This window comes from Mus musculus, chromosome 5 (assembly GCF_000001635.26).
Source record: "Mus musculus strain C57BL/6J chromosome 5, GRCm38.p6 C57BL/6J".
Taxonomy (NCBI): domain Eukaryota; kingdom Metazoa; phylum Chordata; class Mammalia; order Rodentia; family Muridae; genus Mus; species Mus musculus.
In genome coordinates, this window is record NC_000071.6 from 147,909,382 (window position 1) to 147,934,982 (window position 25,601).

Consider the following 25,601-nt stretch of genomic DNA (forward strand, 5'->3'; position numbering starts at 1 on the left):
CAGATCCCCAAGTCCAGGAACTGAAGCTTGCCTACCTCTCCTCTGCCCAGCTATAGGCTGTCGGCATCTTTATTTAACCAATAGTTTTACATTTAGGAGCAAGGCTTCATATCATCCCTTGGGGCACAGGAGGATCTCCTCGTTTTGGGCAACCAGATCTTAGGGACCAGTATTTAATGTTACAATACGTAGCAACAGACCAAACCTCAATACTCACCCCAAAGAGAAACCAAACCCATAACTTGCTGATTGATTCACATGAGGTTTAAGCTTGCTGACGGATTGGTAGTCTGATAGTAGCTTGTGACATGTAGCCTTTTCTCCTAAAGTATAACACAGAACCTGCAAACGACAAAACACTGCCCATGGGGTATTCTGGTCCGCATTAACCACACTATAAAAATAGGCACTTATCTTACACTAGAAATGCCTGCCTTGGTAGAGAAGAATCGGGCCGTTCCTTCTAATTAACCAGGAAGAGAGTTTAAAAAAAATTACCAGCAAACTGCACAGTCTGGAAACCTGGGAGAAGGAGGCGCTGAAGGACAGGTTCCCTCCTCTGTCCCTATTTACCCCCCGCCACGTACACATTCGCTCACACCTTGCTGTTATAGCTCCTGTTGGTTCGTATATTCAGGTTTTCAGTTCTAATCCCGAGGGTCTATGTAAATCACTCTTCTCCCACTTTGGTGATGGCGTAGGTGTAGCCATGGGTAGGTGCTGTAACCCTTGCGGAGGGCATGTGCAGAGCTGCCTACCTGGATGCTCTGTGCTGAAAAGGGAACTGTAGAATATTTCTGTATATAGTCTCTGTAAGGCACATAACTGTGGAATATGGAATGTTTGCAGCCATTTTAGGACCACGAGGAAAGTCCTAGCTGAGGACAGAAGGCCAGGAGAAAGATCGGAAGAATTCAGGTTCCCAAATGCACTGTTAAATGGGGCCACAGCAAGACATGTTTTTCTCTGGATATTCTCCTTTTTCTTTTCTTTTCTTTTCTTTTCTTTTCTTTTCTTTTCTTTTCTTTTTTCTTTTCTTTTCTTTTTAAGTTTTCTACTGATGTGAGAGATTTTTTTTTAGAAAAAGATTTATTTATTTATCATTATATGTAAGTACACTGTAGCTGTCTTCAGACACACCAGAAGAGGGCGAACCACCGTGTGGTTGCTGGGATTTGAATTCAGGACCTATGGAAGAGCAGTCAGTGCTCTTAACCACTGAGCCATCTCTCCAGCCCTCTTCTTTTTCTTTAAACATATCAGGCATCGATGATTCAAGTCTATTGATAAGATTTGCATAGGTGTGTTTCTGCTGGGTTTTATTCTTACTATCATCTTCACAAGGAGTCCTCTTTGCCATGCATATTATGCAAAGAATGTTGCCCACGGAGAACGGTGTCTGAGAGGCCTGGGGTGGAGGGGTTTCCTCTGCACAGGATTCACTACTGGCAGGCCCTGTGGGCTCTGTTGGCCAAGAACAACTTCAAGCTGGTATCTGGCTTAAGGTTTCAGAAAGCAGCCTGGGGCGGCTTTTTGGCTTCTTCACTTAAAAATATGCCTACAAGTAAGTATGTGCATCAAATGCATGCAATGCCTGCAGAGGCCAGAAGAGGGAGCTGGATCCTCAGGCACTGGAGTTACAGATGGTTGTAAGTCATCATCTGGGTGCTGGGCTCGGAAACTGAGGTCTCTGCAAGAGCTGTGGTTGCGCTTAACCAGTGAGCTACCTCTCTGGGTATGCCTGTCTGCTTCTTTACTGTGATTTACCTGGAATTGAACTCAGTGCTTTACATATGCGGGATGGGTATTATATCAGTGAGCTATATTCCCAGATCCCTATGGCATGGTGTCCAGCCATGCCCTGTTCTCATGGAGAAGTACAGACCGCGTCAGGGCACTTCTTCCTGCTAAGTCCCTGACACAGGGTTATTATCACTTCCCCCTTTGCCCTGAACCTTATCCCATTTCGCCTGCTGTAAGCAGTTTACCCGTGGTTATAAATGACACCTCTTCAAGGTTGATGGTAACAGGCTACGGAGCTGACAGCACATGCGCAGTTCATCCATTTCTCCCTAACCTCCAGCTGCTTTCCCGGGCCTCAGCCCACGAATAGCTGCAGCAAAAGGGACAGTTTATGAAGGAGAAGGTCCAGAGGCACCTGGCAGTGCGCCATTCCTCCCATGGCCTGTCTCTGAGAGGATGACAAAAGAGGGGGAACAGGTGAGGTCTTTCCTAAGTGTGCTCCCTCGGCGAAACAGAGCCAGGTTGTTAACCCAGTCTTGCTCAGCTGTGGAGAGGAGGGACTCTCTGTGGCTCAGCTGCCTGCAAACTGAGCAGGGGGCTCCAGAGTCCCGTCCCCCACCCCCACCCCTGCCCCCACCCCCGCCCCCAGTCCCCACAGTCTCTCCCGCTGTCTGTCATCTATGCATGTTACTCTCTGGAGCTTTTTCTTGGGCTATCTGTTTTATTTTCAGGCTATAACAAAGTCACGAGGGGGGAAGCTTGACTGCCTATTTTCTGGACTGACTTGTGCAACGCAGCCTTGTGCAATGTGGTCCCATGGATTTGTGGGTAAGGATGCCAAGTATGCACCCTGTAAACAGACCATGGCACGCTATCTCCATTGGACTGGAAGTTCTTATTCTGGGACCTGGAGTCACCTTCCCTGGGGAGATGCCTCTTCACCACAGATAGCCAACAACAACAAAGGGGTAATCTCATCCAAGTCCAGTTTGGTGCAAAGAACCCAGTGGGTTCTTTTTAAGAGACAAGCATAAATGAAGGGTTAGTTACAGAAGTGTGGGTGACCCTCCCAAAAGTTCTGTCATAACAAAGCCCCGCCCAGTCATAGATGGCAACCTCATGGAAGCTGCAGCACGGTGGTCCCTTTCAGTTAACTGGCTAGCTTCTTGTAATCTAACATCTCCCATAGATCACTTGCAGGTGATGGTGTCTTGATTCCCCTCTCCCGTAGGGAATGCCAGTATCTCCTTGACCATAGCCATAGACTTGAGTAGCACTGTATTATTCTGCTGTGGTCGCCATGGCTCCTGGGGGGTTAGGGTGGGGGCAAAGTCCAAGATGGCATCTGATAGGTTATTTCTAGCCGGGTGAAATGAGCCAATTCAAGGCAGATTAGATTATATTAAATGCACGTTTATGGGGGAAGTGCTTTTGGACAAGGTTCCAAGGACTGAGGCCAGGGAAGTCACCAGGCGGAGGGACAGGAGAGAGGAGGAAGAGAAAGAGAAAAAGGATGTGAGCGCAGAGAGAGAGAGAGGGAGAGAGAGAGAGAGAGAGAGAGAGAGAGAGAGAGGAAGGAGGAGGAGGAGAGGAGAGGACAGGAGAGGAGAGGAGAGGAGAGGAGAGGAGAGGAGAGGAGAGGAGAGGAGAGGAGAGGAGAGGAGAGGACAGGAGAGGACAGGAGAGGACAGGAGAGGAGAGGAGAGGAGAGGAGAGGAGAGGAGAGGAGAGGAGAGGAGAGGAGAGGAGACCAAATATCTGGATTATATAGGGAGAGTTCAGGGTTGAGGGCAGGGTATGCCAGGTAGGGACTGAGGGACTGAGAGATGCTGGGAGAACCTGGAGGCCAGATTTGCTTTGATATGTAAGACATGCACCTCAGTTCCTTGTCCCCAGGTCCAAAACCAAACAGCATTTTGTCATGAGAAAAAAAGTGAAACGTAACAGTTCTTCTCCTAAAATCGCAGGACGGTAACTGTGAAGGCGGCTTCAATCAGATAAGGTTATTTGGAGCTGGCATCAGGGAGTCAGGCCTGGCATCCTGAGTCAGGCCTGGTTCTCAGGTTGCCTCGGTTAACTCCTCTAAGCGTCTTTGCTTCCAGCTCCCCGCTCCCCAAAAGGCGCCAGTGGAACCATCTATAGGAAACTTCCAGAATGTTGTTCTATGAAGGCAATTTTACAGACTTGCTTTGGGTTCATTCCTTCCCAGCCCGCCTTTGCCACGCCTTCTCCTGGCTCCTCCTGCCCGCCCCTCCCCCCACCTGCTCACACTCTGTCCTAAGTTGGTGGACAAGGCCCTGGAGCCTGCTCCACCTGCCACTCAGGCCTGCCCAGGTAATCAGGGTCCCAGGTGAAGGGAGGTGCTTGGGCGACCCACCCCCACACTGGCCCTGGCTGCTAGAGCGGAACAGAACATCCCACGGGCTGCGTGCTCCTTCTCTGGAAGCTGGAAATCTGCAAGGTGTCAGAAGGGCGGTTCTCCGAAGGTTTTCCTCCCTGGCACGACTTCTTACTGCACTCTCCAGTGGCCCTTCCTCCTGAACCTCTCCCCAGCCCCCCTGCTGGCTCTCCTTCCTCTTAAACCGGAAGGAGCCCAACCTCAGTGCTTCAGTTAACTCACCTCCCTCAAGGTCTTGTCTCCAGTACAGCCATGTTCTCAGGTCCTCAGGACCCGAGGAATAAGAAGGCTCAGTTTCATCTGCATCTTAAGAGCCTCGCCACAGATCAGGGCAACTTAAAGGGCCAGCCCACTCCACAGCTCCCCAGTCACTGGGAGTCACTGGTCCTCTTTCTGCCTTCCCTCTCTCCTAGGTCAGTCCAGTGTTGCCTTCTGGTAGCTTCCTGAATCCTAAGGGTCACCTCAAGCCTCAGCTTCCTCCAGCTCACAGGGAACCAGGGCAGAGGCACAGGGCCTCTCTCTCTCTCTCTCTCTCTCTCTCTCTCTCTCTCTCTCTCTCTCTCTCTCTCCTGGGGAAAGAACACAATACCTCCACTATTTCCTCAAAATGAGCTGCTTCAGGAAGAGAGGCCAGCACGGAGCTGGGCAGGGGGGCACAGCCTGAAATCCTGAACTCAGCAGGCTGAGGTAGGAGGATGGTGAGTTCAAGGCTAGGTTTGGCTGTACGGCAAGAGCTGCTCTCAGAAAAATGAATGAATGAATGAATGAATGAATACAAAGAAGAAGAAAGAAAGACCAAACCAAACCAAACCAAAAAACCCAAAGTGACCAGAATGGAGGGTGACCAGGAGGGGTGGGACAGACAAAGCAGCCAGGAGACTTTTACCAGCTGCTTCGCCCACCCTTCAGTCTCACCTGTGGCTCTCTCTTAGGTTGGGGCTCAGAGCCGCAGATGCTACAGGAACAAGAGTTCCAAGCTCTGTACCTGTTTCTCTTGTTCCTGGGCCACATCTAACTCCCTTTCCAAGTTCTCAGGGCTTCAAATACTTGAACTTTTATCTTTACGGATTGGGACCTCACCTGCCTATCCTAGAAACGAAACAAAAATCACGTGAAGCGAGAGTCCAAAAACTAAAAATCTCTTTCTCTGGGGTCCAACACGGAGCAGATGAAGGTGTGAGCTGACTCTGGACTCCGGTCGTAATTGTTACAGGAGGACATGGCCTTGGGGGGAGGGGCTGGACACCCTGGGAGATCCGTGGAAAGTGGTTTTGCTTCCAAAGTGGTTCTGTGACCTTAGACAACTGCAGTCCTGGTAGCCTCCTCATGTTTCTCTACAGAGTCGCTGCCTGCCTATCTTGTGTCCTGACAGTGAGGCACACCTTCCTAAGGAGACAGGTGGGGGAGGAGCTGCGTCTACAGCCTTGCGGGGTCCCCTCACCTGTCCTGAAGTGAACAGTGGGTCCGGAAGTGATTGCACATTGCAGACAGGCTTTTTGGCTCATTGGAAGCAGCTATGGAGTACTTGTGAAGAATATGACTGTCACATTCATGTAGAAAAACAGTCACCTCTTGCTAGGTTGTTGTCCCTATTAGCAATGGGCTATTGTTCCCAGGTCCTATAGCCTCAACAAAGTGTATTTATGTCTGTCCTGTTTCCTCTAGGAGTTCCATATACGCCCTATAGGGAAAAAAAAATTCATGTTGAGCCAAACACGTAACTGAGATAAGGGGACAGGAAGTGCTCTAAGATTTGGAAGGAAACTTCCTGAAAATCAGACAGGAGGAAAGGATGGCCTGGAGGATTGACTGTTCTTAGATCTGTCTCCTGCCAGCTGAGGGCCCCTAGTGGAGCCACTGGAGAGCAGCGTGTGTAGCCCCTCGGCCCTGGGGATGTCATCATAGTAACCATTAAAGGTTGGTAGGAGGTTTTGTAGAAGGTCATAGGGAACCTGGGTACGAATTTGGGGGCAGTTGTGAAGCCAGGACATTGGAGGCCCTCGCTGTGCAACACCAAAACTTTCTCTGCATTTGGTCAAAGGTCAAGGCTCTGGAACATGAGGGAGTTTCTAGAAGTCCTTTGGGGGTGGCAGGGGACAGACACATGATGCATGCATGCACGCACGCATGCAAAAATGTGCATGTGGTCCAGAAAAGGGCTTCAGAGACTGTGGATCTGGAGGTACAAGGCATTGTGAACCGCTGACCATGGATGCTGGGAATAAAACTCAAGTTCTCTGCAAGAACAGCAAGCACACCCCACCACTCCGTTCTCCAGCTCTTCAACTCTCAAATTGTGAGATTCAAAGTAAACCCTAATGCTGTGATAACCATACTCGATTTTGTCTATGGAAACATATATTTGTGACAGAGTGGAGAAGCATTCTAATGATGAATTTGATGAGATCAATGTCTTACTAATTCCCTTTTCTTACTTTAAAATTTTTATTTTATGTATATTGGTGTTTTGTCTGCATGTATGTCCGTGTGAGAGTGTCGGATCCCCTGGAACTGGAGTCACAGACGGTTGTGAGCTGCCATGTGGATTCTGGGAATTGAACCAGGGCCCTTAGGAAGAGCAGCCAGTGTTCTCAACTGCTGAAGTCATCTCTCCAGCCTCATAAGTTGCTAACTTCAATCTACATTTGAAGAAGCTTGTACGAGTCCTTGGCGCCATGGGACAAATAAGCATCTATATGCCTTGGTTTTTCTGTTTTGCTTTTAAAGATTCGTTTATTTATTTTATGTGTATGGGTGATTTTACACTGAGAGCTGAACCCAGGTCCTCTGCAAGAGCAGCCAGTAAGTGAGGTTAGGCACTGAGCCATCTCTCCAGCCCTGACCTTGGGATCTTTAAAAGTGTCCTTGAATGTGGAGCGCTGGCTGTGTCTGTGTGCTAGATTCGGATCTGTACTTTGTGTTGCTTGTCTGGCTGTGGAGAGTGCGCAGTCTCTATAAATCCTATATTCGTTAAGAGAATTTTGACTCGGATTTTTTTCCCATCTGAAAAACAAAGACTTAAGGGCTAACAATTTATCCTTCGTGTGTCAGCCTTTTCATCTGATTTTTAAAATAACTTTCCAGGGGTGTTGAAAACACACACACACACACACACACACACACACACACACACACACACACACACACACAGAGAGAGAGAGAGACAGAGAGACAGAGAGACAGAGAGAGACAGAGAGACAGAGACAGAGAGAGACAGAGAGAGAGACAGAGAGCGAGCACTGTTAGCCTTTTGTTATTTCTTCAAGACAAGGTCCCACATAGCCCGTGCTGGTCTCTAACTCAGATTTGAGTTGCTGATGACCTCTTACATCACCTCCCCAGTGCTGGGGTTACAGCCCGGTGCCAGTTACCCCTTGCCATGCTAAGCATTACCAAGTGTGTAGTTCTCTGCTATTAACCAGTCTATAGCACTGTGCGGCCATTACTATATTCATGTGAATATCTGTACCCACCTACAACCATCCCCCCTCCCCCGTTCTCCTCTGCTTCCCACCCTGGTACCCACATTTCTCTACTCTTCTGTATACAAACTGGACTCCTTCAGGTCCTATATCCATTTGCACTGGTTTGTCTGCTGTGAAAGCTTTATTTCATACAGACTAATGTTCTCAAAGCACATCCGTTTTAAGGCCGTGTCATATTCCGCTGCAAATATGAACTTTACGCACTAATCCATCAGTAGATATTTGGGGTGCTTTTGCCCTCTTGGCTATGGTGAACATGAATAAGCAAATCTGTCTTTATTACTTTTTTTAAAAAATGATTTATTTATTTTATACATGTGAGTACATTGTCACTGTCCTCAGACACACCAGAAGAGGGCGTCAGATCCCATTACAGATGATTGTGAGCCACCATGTGGTTGCTGGGAATTGAACTAAGGACCTCTGGAAGAGCAGTCAGTGCTCTTAACCACTGAGCCATCTCTTCAGCCTCAAATCTGTCTTTAAGACCTTGCTTCCGGATCTGCCCAGTGTGTGTCCAGAATGGGGGTTCCTGGATCACATGGTATTTTAATCCACAACTTTTGGAGGGACCGCACCCTTGTGCCCATGGCCACTGTATTACATTCTCATTCTCTCTCTCTCTCTCTCTCTCTCTCTCTCTCTCTCTCTCTCTCTTTTGAGACAGGGTTTCTCTGTATAGCCCTGACTGTCTCTGAACTCACTCTGTAGACCAAGCTGGCCTCAAACTCAGAAATCTGCCTGCCTCTGCCTCCCAAGTGCTGGGATTAAAGGCATGTGCCACCACTCCCGGCCTGTATTACATTCTCAACCAGCAACATGCGAGGGTCTGCTGTTTCTGCACATCAGTACTGATTTTCTATTTCTCTTTGAATATGAGAAATTGACTAGGTTTCAGTATTTCTGAACTTGTTCTTAAGGTCTCATCCTCAGAACATTGTGGAACGTTTATAAGATTCCGACTCTTGACACCCCCCCCCCCCCACCTCAGACCAAATGGGACCAGTGAGGCTGGGTGTAGCGGTTTGACAAGCCCCAGCGCACGCTGATGCTTCTAATGGTGGTGGGAAGGCTTCCTGCAGGATGATAGAAGGAGGTGGGGCAGGACTCAAACCACAGCAACGGGGACTTCAAGCCACGTTCTCAGGGACCATCCTATCGCGGGGCACAATTACAAACAGTTATCTGTCTGTCATTACAAGCCTGAAGTCTTTGCAGACGTGGACCTGTAAAAATTCAAGTCAAGATCTGGAAATGAGACATTTCTAACTAAGGAAATGCTCTTCAAAACTTAGAATTTTTACCAGCGACCCTCCAGCAAAATGCTCTATTATCAGCTTCCTACAGACCTCTTGAGAGCCACCCTCAGGCATTATTCCGGAAGCAATCCTCCCCGGCTCACTTCCCTGGCTGGGCCGCCCTTCATGAGGGGTGAGTCACGTCTTTTGTCCTGTGCCTGGAATTTGGGGATGTTTATGAAAAGCTGTTGTAAATAGTAGTCATAATTCTTCTCTTCGCAGATTGATTTTTTTTTTAATTTGAGAAATGAGTACCTCATCACGTACAAACGTCACATCACTTCCTGCCTCATTGTCACCTTGGAATATTCTCTCCACCGCTTCTCCGGAACAGTGTGTCATAGACACCCTCCAGAGGAGCTTGGACTGCCACCAACAGTGTGTGGCAAACATCCACACATCTCATCAGTATCTTCATTTCCCATCTTGGAGTCATGGTTGAGGTGCCTACAGTGAGAGAAAAGCACACAGATCCATCTGATATCCATCTTCTGGGACAGGAAGAATTCCTAAGGAATGAAGACCCTATTAAAGACAATAAAGCAGATTTTTAAATAATAATTTATTTTTTTTAATTATAGTAAAATTATATTATTTCCCTCTCCCTTTCCTCTCTTCAGCCCTTCCCATGCAACCACTATGGTATCTCTCAAATTCATGATCTCTCTTTCCTATAATTGTTGTTTTATATATACATATGTATCATATATATCATATACATATGCTATATATAACACATACATATACACACATACACATATATATCATATACACATGGTATATATAACACATACACATATACACACATATATCATATACATACGCTATATATAACACATACACATATACACACATACACATATATATCATATACATACACTATATATAACACATACACATACACACATACAGATATATGTTATATATATCATATACATATGCTATATATAACACATACACATATACACACATACACATATATATCATATACACACATACACATATATATCATATACATACACTATATATAACACATACACATATACACACATACAGATATATGTTATATATCATATACATACACTATATATAACACATACACATATACACATGCACACATATATCATATACATCATATATTATACTATACATAACACACACTTATATACACACATGTATCATATGCATATACTATATATACACATACATACACATTTATACATATATTCCTAAATACATAAACACAAAAGTACAACCTGCTCCATCCATATACTATTACTTTTATGCATATGGTCTCAGAACTGATCATTTGGTATTAGATAAGCAGTTTGGGGGCTCTCTTCTGGTGAAGATAATTTTTCCTGCTTTTGGTGTTCCCCAGTTGCTCCCAGTTCATTGGTTGAGGCCTCTCGAGTTCTTCTTTTCCATGTTAGCATGTCCATTGGTGCCGTCCTTGTTTGGGTCTCATTTAGGCAGCCATGTTGATGAGACTTCATGCATGTAGCCCTGACATTTCTAATGCAGAGAACAAGAGATCCTGTGATCCCAGCCCCAGCTGATACATCTACAGCACAATTCCTGTTCCTAAGGCTCAGGGACCATTGAGGAAGAGGGGCAGGAAACAGTGTAAGATACAGAGGAACAGGACATTTGCTGTGAGATTCTGTCTCTCAGAAATGCCAGAAAAAATGTATTTCGTGTGTGGAAGGCCATGCTGACTGGGTCAGGAGCTTCTGCAATGGAGTTTTGTAGCCCCTGAGAGAGGGGCGTGTTCTTGTCTTATTAGTTTGTATGAAGAAGTAGGTTGTTATGGGGATATATGGTTGGATAATGAAGTACCAGCTCATGTAGGTAAGGTGAGATATCAAAGCTTGCTTATTCAGGTTCCTCTCTGTGACCTTGTGACCAGAGTGACTATTTTTTTTAGCAGGTATAGGAACGGCACCTCTCAAGTCAGAGGGCATTTCCTGGTTTGTTAGTGGGTTGGTACTGGGAATTGAACCGAGGGCCTCATGGGTCCTAAGGCCTTGGTGGGCAGTTGAGCTGCACCCACAGCCTCTTTCCTAGGTCTGATCCCCTAGCTGAGGGGAAGTGATGTCGCCATTTCTGCCCTCATCTTCTGGAGCGCCATGTACCATATTTTGGAGTGGCATGCCCTGAGCCTGTTGTTACCAATTTCATCTTGTGAGGGAGAATCTTGAGGTTAGAAGCAAATGCTACCAAAAGGGAAAACTATCATTTCCCATGTGAGCTTCTTAGTTCTGACTCGAACACCTGTCACTTTGAATACCCCCCCCCCCCAAAAAAAAAAAAACAAAACCAGGTAGCCGTATCCGACGCGTGCAGCATGAGGATATTCAATAGAGGACAATCGAACCTCATTTTCAAAGTAAACGCCTTTGGTGGGGAGCACTACCATGACACTTGTGAACTTGCTTTGGTTTTTGAGATAGTATCTCCCTGCGCAGCCCAGGCTGGTCTGGAATTTGTGATACTCCTTCCTGTCCTGGCATCCTAAATGCTGGGATTACAAACACGTGCTCAGCTGTGGCTTTACTGTTTTGTGGTCATTTTGGGACCCTAATGAATGTGAATCTTCAAGAAATGACCCATTGTGAGAAGTAAACATGTGTGTAGCTCACTTCTGGTTGCAGAGCGGAGTAAACGCAGGAAGAGAAGCATCTCAGATCCCAATCCGCTTGTTGGGCTCTGCAGTGAATCACACGAATCCACATTCCGCCAGTCCAGTTGTGTATTCTACTTTCTCCTGGGGTGGCAGAGTCAAGACAGAGACATACGGACATTGCTAACACACACTGTAGGGTTTCCCTTGGTATGGAGAAGCCTAGTTCCTGGAATGTAGCCTTCCAGAGAACGCCTAAGGGAAGATGTTACAATGTTGCCTTCTTGTCATAGGTCTCTTTCCCCTCCCAGTAGTCCCGGCTCTGTCTATTGTTTATTTTGCAAAAGCATTATTTACAATGTATCAGGACTAGTGGGCCATTTTGGCCTAGCAGCTGCTCACAGAATCCGTGAGCCAAACATCAAAGCCATTGCATCCTATGCGGAGAGGACATCAAAGCAGACTGCGGTGCTGTTAGATCTTCATTAAGAATCACAGGGCTGTGAGCAAGCTAATCTCAAATGTTTCCTCTGCTTAAAGCTTACATATGCTTTGTGGCATCAAGGTTCAGTGGCAAGTTCTTAAATCAATTATGATTGTGTCTTCTTTGTCCCATTGGCATACATCAGTGGCCACCAGGAACCTGCAGCACCTCCTCATGTCCCCACACACTTGCTAAATCGAGTTATATGGTAAACTGAGACATCTCTCTCTATTATAGCATTTATTTGAGCAGGTAGTGAGCGATTCAGCCATGAATGGGGTAGTTCCAGACCTTAGGAAGTTTGGGGCTCCAACCAAGAGGAGGAAGATGAAGTCTTTCATGTGAACTTGACAAAGACATTTGACTTGTTATAGGGGAGAGGTGGCCTCATTTGGCTCACTGCAGGGGAATGGCTTGTCAGAGGTTGGCTGTGGTTGGGCTAAGCATACTCCTTACACTGAGGTGGTCTTTGGCTTGCTTACCTAAGGACTCAGTGTTCTGTGGTCCAATGACCTCCTGGCTGACTGCCTTTTGAACACCTGCCCTTGCTCCTGGGAAAATCTTCATGACGGCCTTTAGCTGAGGTCACAGAGTTAAAGACGACCTTCTTGGGTGATCACACACTTCTGTGTTCTGCTCCAGTTTCCTTTCTCCAGTGATATTTACGGGATGTCCCAGTCATTAGGGTTGGACGTAACTGAATGCTCTTTTCTCGGCACATTCTAAGTTTGCCTTTTATTGCCCTGTTTAAAACTGTGCACATCCTGTGACTTGCTTTAGCCCAAGTAATGTGGGCAGAAGGTGACATGAGAATCTATGCCCAATATCAAGGAAGTGACTCTCCATTACCCATCAGCTGAAGTCTGTGGATGGTCACATTTCCCCATCTGGCACACGTAACCTGAGCTGGAAATAAACTTCATTGTGTTAAGCATCTTTCCCTTCCCCTCCCTTCCCCTCTGCCCCTCCCTCTGACCACTCCCCCCCCCCCCAAGTATGTTCGTGTGTGTGTGTGTGTGTGTGTGTGTGTGTGTGTGTGTGTGTGAGTGTCATCTTGGGTTGGGGGAGGTATTAGGTACTCTTTCATCATGGGTGGAGAGTACTAAGCACTATAGCATTGGGTGGGGGAGTACTAAGTACTGTATCATAGTGGGTAGAGAAGTAAGTACTAGGTACTATATTTGTGGAGTGGTTGGTACTGGATCATCTTGAATAAGGGAGTACTGGGTGCTGTATTATTTTGGCTCTCACTGTTTCTAAAGATTTCATTGGTCAGGTGTTTAAGGCTAGCTATTTTTTCTTTCTCTGGCTTGCCTTTTGACTTTGTGACCCAAACCTTCCATTTACGGTCCATCTTTTTATGGTATGTTATTGCAGATACAAGTGGTTGGTAATGACAAATCTTGTCATCTCTTTTTTTTAAGATTTACTTTTTTCATTTTATGTATTTGAGTACACTGTTGCTCTCTTCAGACACACCAGAAGAGGGCGTCAGATCCCATTACAGAGGTGAGCCATCATGTGGTTGCTGGGATTTGAACTCAGGACCTCTGGAAGAGCAGTCAGTGCTCTCAACCGCTGACTCATCTCTCCAGCCCAAATCTTGTCATCTTCTAGGCATTCCCTTACACGGCCTTCTTCATTCTCACCGTTCCTTTAAATTATTTAGATTGGGCATAGCGACACAAATCACCAGATCCCAGCACTTGAGACGCTGAGGTAGGTGGATCTTTGTGAGTTTGAGGCCAGCCTGGTCTAAATAAGGAGTTCCAGGTCAGCCAGGGCTACGTATCTTGTCAAACACGAAGAAATTAAAAAAAAAAAAAATCCTAAACCACCAAACACAAAAACTGACTTAAAACACACACACACACACACACACACACACACACACACACACACACACACACACACACACCAAAAATTCTTAGGTTATTTGTATAGAGGTTACACAGCAAGACTGAAAGTTACCTGGGTCACGTAAGACAGGTGGTCTTGAACGTAAGACAGGTGGTCCTGAAGGTTTTGGTGTCAGAGCAGAAGTTGCCTGTCCCCAAGCACCATTCTGACCTTTCGAGGTTGTTTGCAGTCCAAGGTGGCTCACTGAGCCTCGGTGGGTCTCAGGTTCTCATTGTGACATGGTGTCTCCATGCCTCACATCCTCCTGCGTGCTGTTGTGAGCATTGAGACCAGCAGAGTACTATGCAAAGAGCTTGGGAACCTGTAGGTGCCAGGAAGTACCTGCATCCTATACAGGAAGGAGGCCAGTGCACAGCCCCGGGGTACAGCCATTGTCGCCTTATGCAAGTTAATGTCCTCTCTGAGCTGTTTCCTTTGTTTCCACATCTTTCCAAGGATGACGACAGGACTGACCTCACAAGAGTGCTTCCAGGTTAAAGTTAAACAAAACTCAGAAAAGGTTTTTAGCACACAGTGTGCCGGATCACACAAGATGCTTGATATAGACCTGCCCTGTGTTATTTTTAAATCTTCAGCTCTTAAAGAAACAACCAATGTGGTCCTCTTCTAGTGGCCCTTAACCTAGGTCTGAAAGATGGAATTCCTGGTGTTTCTCACTTTCTTTGATGGGGGATGGCTTTGATCCAGAGACGAGGTATTTACATTGGCTGTCAATAGTGACATTTCAGGAGGATTTTTTTTTTTAATCTCTACATTTCTTAGAAATTCTCCAGAAGCCAAGCATCTTATAGGGACAGAATAAGTGCAAGACTCCCGTGAGTGCTTGCGAACACCTGCTCACCCTCTCTGGGCTGATTGCCTCTGCTTTGCACATCCTGATTGCCGCCTCTCAGATAGAAACTCAGACATGTTTGTGTTAATTCTGCATGTTATATTTGGTCTGAAGTATAGTTTGTATGGTGCACACCTTTAATCCCAGCACTTGGGAGGCAGAGGCAGGCAGATGCCTTGAAAAACCAACCCCCCCCCCAAAAAACAAAAGAATCCCCCCCAAAACAACAGCAACAACAACAACAACAAAACCAACCAAACAAACAACTTTGGAGGAATCTTCTTGTATGTTTTTTTGTTTTGTTGTTGTTGTTATTTTGCTTTATGTATGAGCACACTGTCACTGTCTTCAAGCACATAAGAAGAGGACATCAGATCAGATCCCATTACAGATCGTTGTAAGCCACCATGTGGTTGCTGGGAATTGAACTCAGGACCTCTGGAAGAGCAGCAATCAGTACTCTTAACCACTGAGCCATCTCTCCTGCCCCTCCTTGTATGTTTTGTCTCAGGGCCTTGGGGTTAGATATGCTGATCTCAAACTCACTGAAGCCATCAAACAGTCACAAGGATACACACAGGTGCCCTATGAGTCACCTTGTCACAACAGAAGGCCCGAGCTTCATGCACGCCTTGTACTAACCCGGTCAGTTTCTGACCACGTGTTTTCAGAGGAGCCATGAAATCTAATTGCCCATGTGATAGGTGACATCACATCTCTTTCCTCCAGTCACTTCTTCAAGCACATCTTCAGGGGAGCCCGTGCTTGTGTTGGGAATCTCACTCCCTCATGAATAAACTCTTTGTATAAAGTGTAAAGTGACATAATGCTGTGGACATAAGAGAGGACCTGGCAGGCCCATGCCAAGGTGTCCCCAGAGAAATCACACCACACCCAGGCCTGGTATAAAAGGAGGTTTGTTGTGGGAAGGGTGGGGAGTTGGAGGGGATAGAGAAGGACAAGAAAGAGAGGCCGGCTGAGAAACACAGTGTGTGTGTGTGTGTGTGTGTGTGTGTGTGTGTGAGAGAGAGAGAGAGAGAGAGAGAGAGAGAGAGAGAGAGAGAGAGAAGAGAGAGCTGGGGTGATGAGCAGTCCTCTTATGAGCTGCCACACCTGGGTTGCATCAGCATAGGTAGTAATGGCGGAGTAATGCAAGCTATTGTTAGGTAGCTCTTGGGGCAGAGCCTAGTGGAATTATCTGTAAGCCAATGTATGTATCTAGGGCACATCCTTGTAAAATCTAATTCTATTAAAGAGCCCTGACAGGTCAGTTTAGGATACCCTACACACACACACACACACACACACACACACACACACACACACACACACACACACACACATGAGAGAGAGAGAGAGAGAGAGAGAGACAGACAGACAGACAGACAGAGAGAGAATGCCCCCTCCTCGAGTCTCCCAAGTGAACCTTATTAGGCCAATGGAACTAGGATCCCAGTTCAGATATTTCCTCTTATTAATTTTCTATCCACTGATCACATCTGCCAGCTACCTCTATATCCACACTTGTCTGGTCGATCGATATTGCGACCCGAGTCCCATTGCATTGTGACCCAGAATAAAGCCAGCCTCTTCCTGGTTTGTCTTAGCAGTTACCCACACACTACTAGCAGAGGCTAAAAAAGAAAGAAGCTGAGGGAGGGGGGCTGCGTTCCTTCAATGGGGATGGGGTATGAACTAAAAAAAAAAATTAAAGATACATAATACCGCAAAGAACCTTGAATAGCCCAAATGATTTCAAGACATAAAGCTATCGGCTTTCCCCGGCATGACGGCAAGTCTGTAAACCCAGTATGAATCGCAGGCTAGACAATGTCAGTGATTCAGATACTTCTTTCATGAAGGAGACTGCATCCAGAGGGAGGATGAAGCAGGGTCAACTTTATTTTTCTTGTGCTTTCTGGCCATCTTACAACTCCACCGGGGCTGCGCTTCAGCAGGCCACCACCAGGAGACGCTGTGGTTCACCAAAGCCAGTCCCCTCTAGCTACTTCGCAGAGGAAAAGAGATTGATTTGAGAATGGTTTAGTCTCAGGGTCTCATCCTTGTAATGTTCCATGTCTTAATCATTGCCAGAAACCCAGCGGTCTTCTTCGAGGAGGATGGCACGCTGCTCTGCTGTCCAGCCGCGTGGGTACACACCCTGCCTGCCTGCCTGCCTGCTTTATTTCTGCCCCTTGTCTCTCCAAGCTTCAAAGTTACTCATACCTTCCTGTGCCGATAACATCGGGGATGGGTGTGGGTGGACAGGTCCATTTCTGCAGTTTTTAGTGACTAATTGAGACTCCACACTATGCCAGGGAGAGAGAGGGGCTATTTGTGTTTTTCTCAGGAAACTTCAACCTCTAGGTGGGAAAGGATTGGTTTCCTGGAAGAATGCTTCTAGAACAACCATCCTCATAAGAAACAAAACAAACTTTTTATCTGTGTACTTCCTGTTTCCTCAGTTTAAAGTATTCCCTCCGTTGGCCAGTCTCTGTGAAAGAAGTTCAAAGGCTCAGACTTCTCCCAGCTCTGGGCAATGGGGGTCATTTTCTGTGACCACGACATTTTTCTTTAGTTGGGCATTGCGTGGTTCTCTTCAGCCTTCTTGGATCATCGCAAGATCATAATTCTGAAATCCTATTCAACTAATTCCTGCTAAATGCTGTTATGTGGGTCCCATTTCAATGTGTTTATAATGGAATTCACATGTTTTCAGGGGAGAAACCATGCCCTGTTCACATGTCATTAGTAGGCAAAGGCACATAGTGGTCACCACTATCACACAGCGGGACTCTTTTTTTTTTTTTTTTTTTTTTTTTTGAGACAGGGTTTCTCTGTGTAGCCCTGGTTGTCCTGGAACTCACTCTGTAGACCAGGCTGGCCTCGAACTCAAGAGATCCTCCTGCCTCTGCCTCCCAAGTGCTGGGATTAAAGGCGTGCGCCACCACGCCCGGCCAGTGGGACTCTTTAATTAGTTAAAGTTTGCAAAAGTGAATACTTACTCAGAAATCCACCTGCCTCTGCCTCCCAAGTGCTGGGATTAAAGGCATATGGCACCACTGCCCGGCCACCTTTATATTTACAATAAGCCTTAATCAACACAAGAGCTGGGCAGGTATCTGTCCTCTATGCTATTATAGATATTTTCCAGCCAACAATCCCATTATATATTTTGCCATGTTCCATCTGGGCTGATCTTAACTTCAATTAACTCTTTCTCTTCTTTTCTCCTCTTTTCTTTCCTTCTTCTTCTTCTTCTTCTTCTTCTTCTTCTTCTTCTTCTTCTTCTTCTTCTTCTTCTTCTTCTTCTTCTTCTTTTTAAAGTAGACTGAGCTGAAAGAGAAAATCAACCACACTAAGCTAAGTCTAGTTTTTATTTTTAGGCTAGCTTAGTTTTATTTTTTATTTTTTTTTGTGTGTATTAGTTTTTGGCCATTATTTTATGGTTTTTTTTGTTTTGTTTTGTTTTGTTTTGTTTTTTGTTTGTTTGTTTTTTTGAGACAGGGTTTCTCTGTATAGCCCTGGCTGTCCTGGAACTCACTCTTTAGACCAGACTGGCCTCGAACTCAGAAATCTGCCTGCCTCTGCCTCCCAAGTGCTGGGATTAAAGGCGTGGGCCACCACTGCCCTGCTATTTTAAGATTCTTACCTCCTGGCACTGGCTCCTCCTCTCTTCACCTTCTTCTTTTCCCACTTTATGGTTCTCCTCCAACCCCAAGCCTGGGGAACCCCAAACCCCACCTATGTCTCTTCTGCCAAGCTATTGGCTGTCAACATCTTTATTCACCAATCAGGGATAACTTGGGATGGGGACAAGGTTGCATAGCATGACCTGGGTCTGTGTGCTGTCTCTGGGAGCAACCAGTATTTAGCATAGCAAAAGACCAAACCTCAACAGACTGCAAAATGGGAAAGGAAGGAAGGAGACAGGAGAAAAGTGAACTCCAGGCAGGTGGACTGCCTCTCAGGGGCTCGCTGGCCCGTGGAAAGGGAGGTCGATATCAATGAAACAAACCCAAAGGAAACTCAAACGTACTGACAGCGGAGAGGGGGTGCCCAGGGCTTTGGAGGTTTGATGGTGGTGCAGGACAGAAGGGGATACAGGGAGGGGAGAGAGGGTGGTCAGGCACTGGCTGCTCATTCCCCTGGAACTAGAGTTGCAGATGGTTGTGAGCTGTCATGTGGGGGCTGGGAACTGAACTTGGGGTCTTCTGCAAGAGCAGCCAGTGCCTTAACCACCAAGCTATCTCTTCAGCAAACACTCCCCACTCCCACGCTTCCAACACACACACACACACACACACACACACAAACACACACACACATACACACACATATATACACACACATACACACACACATATACACACACACATATACACATATACACACACATACACATACACACACATACACACACACACACATACACACACACACACATATACACACATACACACACACATACACACACATACACACACACATACACACACATACACACACACATATACACATATACACACACATACACACACACACATACACATACACACACACACACACACACACACACACAGAGTTTTACCTTTACCATTCAGGTATGTGGTATGGAGATTTTTACTGATACCTACAGCTGTGGTGTATGTCTTGACGATACAAGGGTTGGGGTTTTCTCTTACGGGTGGAGTCTGCTCCAGATAAATCACTGCAGTTCATTTCCCAGTCATCTACTATGGAACATTGTTTAGAGTTCTCAAGCAGAGACCCATGTTCAATTTGCAGCTGAGCTGCCATATAATTTTATTACTGTTGGGTGTGGAGATTTGTTGGCAAGCTTTAGGTCTGCTTATTTTTATTTCATCTTATATTTATGGATGTTTTACCTGCATGTGTGTATCTGTGCACCATGTGGATATCTGGAGCTCAAAGAGGTTCAGAGAGGGCATCAGGTCCCCTGGAATAGCAGCCAGTGTTCTTAACCACCAAGGCACAATCTCTCCAGCCCAAAGTCTGTTTAAAGAAATGGGAAGGGCTGGAGAGATGGCTCAGAGGTTGAGAGCCCTGACTGCTCTTCCAGAGGTCCTGAGTTCAATTCCCAGCAACCACATGATGGCTCCCAACTATCTATGAGATCTGGCGCCCTCTTCTGGTAAGCACACATATATGCAGGCTGAGCACTGTGTACATAAGAAATCTTGAAAAGAAATGTGAATAGAATTCTAAGTCATCATAAGAAATTCCCACGTCACCACCAACTGAGCTTCTCTCTGTTTTGTGCTCTCGTAGAGTTTTGAACCCCGGGTCTCCAACAACGCCACTGCTAGGAACGGCAGAACAGTTGATGTAAATGTCTAAAGGACTAAGTTGACCTTATGTGGCCCTAATGAGCAACTGATTGGTGACACAAAGCTTTGCTACTCTCGGTCAGTGTCCACCCCACCGCCCCGCCGCCCCGCCGCCCCGCAGCCCCGCCGCCCCGCCGCCTGGCTACTCAGCGTGTTCTGCACCCACCACACACCCCAGTTAACAAGATTCAATTCCGTTTTGCGGAATGTTCTTTTTCTTTGTCTGTTTTGATACGCACACTATTTCCCCCAGTCTCCGCATCCCTACATGTCTGCAGTTCTTTGTGTAGGGTTGAGGACGTGTGGGCTTTCCCCATCCACTACCGCATGGCTACTGCTGTTAACTTGTTCATCTGCGTTTGACCGTCATGCTGGTGAGAGTTCACGGGCTGGCTTCTGGCATTCCTAGGAGCCCCAGTCTCTCCCTGTTCCTCTGACTCTTCCTACCCCCTCTTCTGCAGTGACCTCTGCATCTCAGTTGTATTGTGGATGTATAGGAGCCTGACGTGGATTGATTCTGACGGGTGCCTGCCTGCCCTTGGGGTCGAGAAGCTGGGCACATGCAAGAAGGACTCTGGCCACTCCCCCCAACCCCCAGGAGCATCCCAGAGGACACTACCCAGCCAGCAAAGGTAAACACGCGTGCATGGGCCCTCCACTCCCACTGAGAGCCTCAAGTCACAAAAGCCCAGAGTGGACAGACCAACTCCCAAACACCAGAAACAGTCTTTTGTTATGATTTTTGTTGTTGTTGTTTGTTTGTTTTTGTTTTTTTTGAGACAGGGTTTCTCTGTATAGCCCTGGCTGTCCTGGAACTCACTTTGTAGACCAGGCTGGCTTCAAACTCAGAAATCTGCCTGCCTCTGCCTCCCGAGTGCTGGGATTAAAGGCGTGCACCACCATTGCCCAGCTCCAGAAACAGTCTAAAGAAGTGTCTGGATATGCGACGTTGACTAAGAATTTCAGGCAGAATGTCACATTTCTAGACAGCAGAGAGAAGAACCTGGGACTAAAGCTTGCTCGCACCTCTGGAGTCTGAGAGAAAGGGCAGCTGAGGAGGAGGGAGAAACCTCTTTTATTTTTTTATTTTTTATTTTTTTATTTTTTGCTTTAACTGTGTTGGTTTTCTCTTTATCCGCTCTACAATAATTTCTTGATTTCTCAAATGTGCCACTTGTGTTCTTTCTCTCTCTTTCTCTCCCTTTTCCCCTGGATGTTTTACTAATTAATAATTAATACCTTTACCGCCCCCCCCCCAAAAGAATTAGCTACATTTTCCTATTAGTAACCCAGTGCTGCTGTCTGACCCTTGCTGGGGATTCCAGGGAAGCAGACGAGCGCTCTCTCTACTGCAGGTTACCGCCAGGACCGTGTGTTCTCGCAGCCAGCTTCCCCTGGAGGAGTAGTGGGGAACATAACTCAAGCAAGGATAGTTCATCATGGAGACGACTGACATAAAATTAAACAAACAAGGGCCTGGAGAGATGACTCAGTGTTTAAGAGCACCCATGCCGTGTGGCTCACAACTGCCTGTAACACCAGGTGCAGAGAATCTGACCGCCTCCCTGGACTCTGTGGGCACCGGCACTCAGGTACACACACACACACACACACACACACACACACACACACACACACACACACTAAAACAATGATAGAATAAGTCTTTAAAAACAGAGACTGAATAAGCAGTATACAGAACCAGCCGAAGAATTGGTTCTTTGAGAAGATAGGCAAAAAGCAAACCAAACAAAAACCTTAGTCAAATGAACCAACGGAAAGGGAGAACAGACCAACACTAAAACTTGGAGCTGAAAAGGGAGACATTACCAAAGGTTCCAATGAAAACCAAGAACCATTAGAAAGTGCTCTGATAACCTATGGCGTAGAAGATGGATAATTTAGAAGAAATACGTGTGTTTCTAAACACATGTGACTTGTTAAAGTTAAATCAAGAAGATAAAAAACTTGCATTCACTTGGAGCAAGCAACTAGGTAGAACTAGTGAACGTCTCCCAACAGAAAAGAGTATAGGTCACAGGGAGAGTCTTAGCAAATACAAAATTGAGGTAATTCTTGTATTCTATCTTGTCATAAGACAGCAACAGAAAGAACAGCCATAGAAACTTTTGAAAATACAGAAACTCACGGAGACCAAGACATACACGATTAGGAGGGTCATCAGGAGGGGACTGAAAATTCCTGTATCTGAATGATATTGAAAACAAAAAAATGTACCAGAACCTGTGGGTATAACAAAGGCACTTCAACAACTAAGTTTACAGCTGGAAATGCCTGCATTGAAACACTAGACCAAACTCAGGGCCAAGTGGTGATGGCGAATGCCTTTAACCCCAGCACTCAGGAGGCAGAGGCAGGCAGATCTCTGAGTTTGAGGCCAGCTTTATCTATGGAGAGAGTTCCAGGATGGCTAGGGCATCCTGCAGAAAAAGTCTGTCTTGAAAAATAAAATTAGATCAAACCCAAATAAGTAACTTAATGTTGCATCTTAGGGTCCTGGAGAATAAGTCTGAGCTAAACCTGGGACCAGAAAGAAAGAATAAACACCAGAGAAGAAATAAAAGAAGTACAGCAGGACACAGAATCAATGAAACATAAGATTGGTTCTTTGAAAAAATAAACGATAAATCCCTGTCTAAACTGACCAAAAGGAGGAGAAGAAGCTGAAAATTAAATTACTGGTTAAAGAGAGACATTGCAACATACACAGAAGAAATTCAGAAGATCAGTAAGATATATTTTGAAAACCTACATTCCCACAAATCTTAAAGAAAACTTTAAGGAAATGGAAACAGATATGATCTGCCAAAATTAAATGAAGAGGATATTAGCAACTTAAACAGATCTACAAACAATGATATGAAGATGGTAAAAAATAGTCTTCCAACTTACAAAACAAACAAACAAACAAACAAACAAACAACAACAAAGAATCCACCCAGGCCCAGATGGGCACAGCAGAATTCCACCAGTTTTGTTTTGTTTTGTTTTGTTTTGTTTTCTTCTTTTCTTTTCTTTCCTTTTCTTTTCTTTCCTTTTCTTTTCTTCACTTGAGACCATGAGAAATATAATTTATTGAATACAATTTACACTTAGCCACAGGTGAGATCAGAATTTGTCCACAATGCCATAGGTCCAGGGCAATGGGCTCTGGTTTGATTGGAAGCACTGCAGTCTCTCAGAGTTGGTCCTAGAGAGTAGATGTGAAGTTCCGCATCCATTGTCCGTAAGAAGCCATAGCATACAGTCTTACAGCTTGTACCAGCATCCCGGGCCTCCAGCATCCCTTACATCTGCTCTTCTCCTTTCCTGGGTGCACAGGCTACTTTATTTTGGCCTCTGACTCATCTTTCTTCTTTTGTGCTTCAGCCTGCACAATCTCTTCTTCCTCAACTTCATTTTTATGGTGCTATAATTTCAAGGAAGAAACTGGCTGGGAAGCCTGGCTGGGAGCTCTGCTAGGCTTTTAATGAAGAATTAACAGCCATGTTCCTCCAACTGTTCTGTAAAGCAGAAATAATAATAATAATAAAAAAACATTATCAGACTTAATTCACAAAGTCAGTATTATCTGGACACCAACCCAGATAAAGACATAAAAAAAATGACAGGCCAGTATCTCTGATGAACACAAATGCAAAAGATTCTTAATAAAATGCTGGCAAACCAAACTCAACAACCTATCAAAAGATCATTCAATACAGTCAAGTTTGCATAAGTCCTGGGATGCAAGAATGGTTCAATAAACACAAATCCGTAACTGTAACACATCACACAAACAGACACAAGAACAGAAATCACATAACCATATTAATAAATGCAGAAGAAATTTTTGATAAAGTCCAACATCATGTCATCATAAAAACTCCGAAAAAACTAGGACTAGAAAGAGCATACCTCAATATAAAAAGAGCTACATACAAGAAAATTATAGCCAATGTCATACACAACAAAGAAAATTTAAACCTTTCTGCCAAATTTAGGAGTGAGACAGGAGAATGTAAGGGTGGTGCATACATTAGGAAACATTGTAGCCAGGCATGGTGACCCACGCCTTTAATCCCAGCACTTGGAGGCAGAGGCAGGCAGATTTCTGAGTTCCAGGCCAGCCAGGTCTACAGAGTGAGTTCCAGGACAGCCAGGGCTACACAGAGAAACCCTGTCTCGAAAAAAAAGGAAAAAAACCCAACAACTCAGAAACATTATATTTGAATGAAAACATGTTCATTAAATCTATCACTATACAAAAGGAAATGCATATAGGTCAATAAAAGTTATTAAGCCAGTGTAATGAAACACTGTGTAATCAGTAACATGGCAAGATTTGTGTTGGTTTCTTTTTGTTGTTGTTGTTGTTTTTCGAGACAGGGTTTCTCTGTGTAGTCCTGGCTGTCCTGGAACTCACTCTGTAGACCAGGCTGGCCTCGAACTTAGAAATCCACCTGCCTCTGCCTCCCAAGTGCTGGGATTAAAGGCGTGCGCCACCACACATGGCTTGTGTTGGTTTCTTTTAACCTTCATCTTGACATAATGTAGAATTGCTAGGGAAGGGAGTCTCAGTTGCAGGAATGTCTACATCAGGTTGACCCGTGGACCTGCCTTTGAGGGTCTGTCTGGGTTGCTAATTGATGTGGGAAGACTCAGCCCATTGTGGGCAGCACCACTACCTAGGCAGGGGGTAGTCCTGAATTATACAGGCCAGGAAAGAGCCAGATGCTTGCAAGTAGAAGCAGGAGCAGGCAGCATGCGTGAATTGATTTCTTTCTGCTCTTCACTGTGGATGTGCTAGGACCGGCTGGCTGCTTGAGCTCCTGCGTTGTCAATGACGAACTGTAACCTAGTATTTTAAACCAAATAAGCCTTTCTTCCTCTATGCTGCTTTTAGGCAGGGTGGTGTGTGTGTGTGTGTGTGTGTGTGTGTGTGTGTGTGTTTCACAACAGAAAGGAAATGGGGGCAGATAGTGTTTGGGGGATATTCAATGAAAATGAACACATACTAGTTTACAACTCTGGATTTTAACTGTCTAGAAATTCATGTTTAAAGATTGACTACAATATTCGAATTGTATATTTTTCTCTGTAAGTATCCACGCACATCCATACCACTATAAGAATATTCAGGCCCTGACACACTGACAGCTCAACATGACCTCCTTGGGGACGCTTACCTACTCCCTGGTCTCTCATGTCTTTGAAGCCTGGTTTAAGGTGAAGGAGGACAGAGAAGACAAGGGAATTGTGAGGTTGGCAAAGACATCACCTGAACATCCACAAGAACAGCCAGCAGAAAGTAGGGCACCCACTGTGTGTGTGTGTGTGTGTGTGTGTGTGTGTGCGCGCGCGCGCGTGTGTGTGGTTAACTCAGCAAGTCTCAGCTTCTCTGGTCTCCCCACTTCTGCCGGGATAGACAGGGTCTGAATTTTGAAATTTACCCATCAATAATGCC

At 45.6% G+C, this 25,601-nt stretch overlaps 1 long non-coding RNA gene across 1 annotated transcript; it reads left to right on the plus strand.

The window, feature by feature from the left end:
• Positions 1-8,671: 8,671 nt before the first annotated feature.
• Positions 8,672-9,485, plus strand: Gm46943 (predicted gene, 46943). Its single transcript, NR_166727.1, has 2 exons — positions 8,672-9,057; positions 9,147-9,485. It is a non-coding gene; the product is annotated as a predicted gene, 46943 (long non-coding RNA).
• The last annotated feature ends 16,116 nt before the right edge of the window (positions 9,486-25,601 follow it).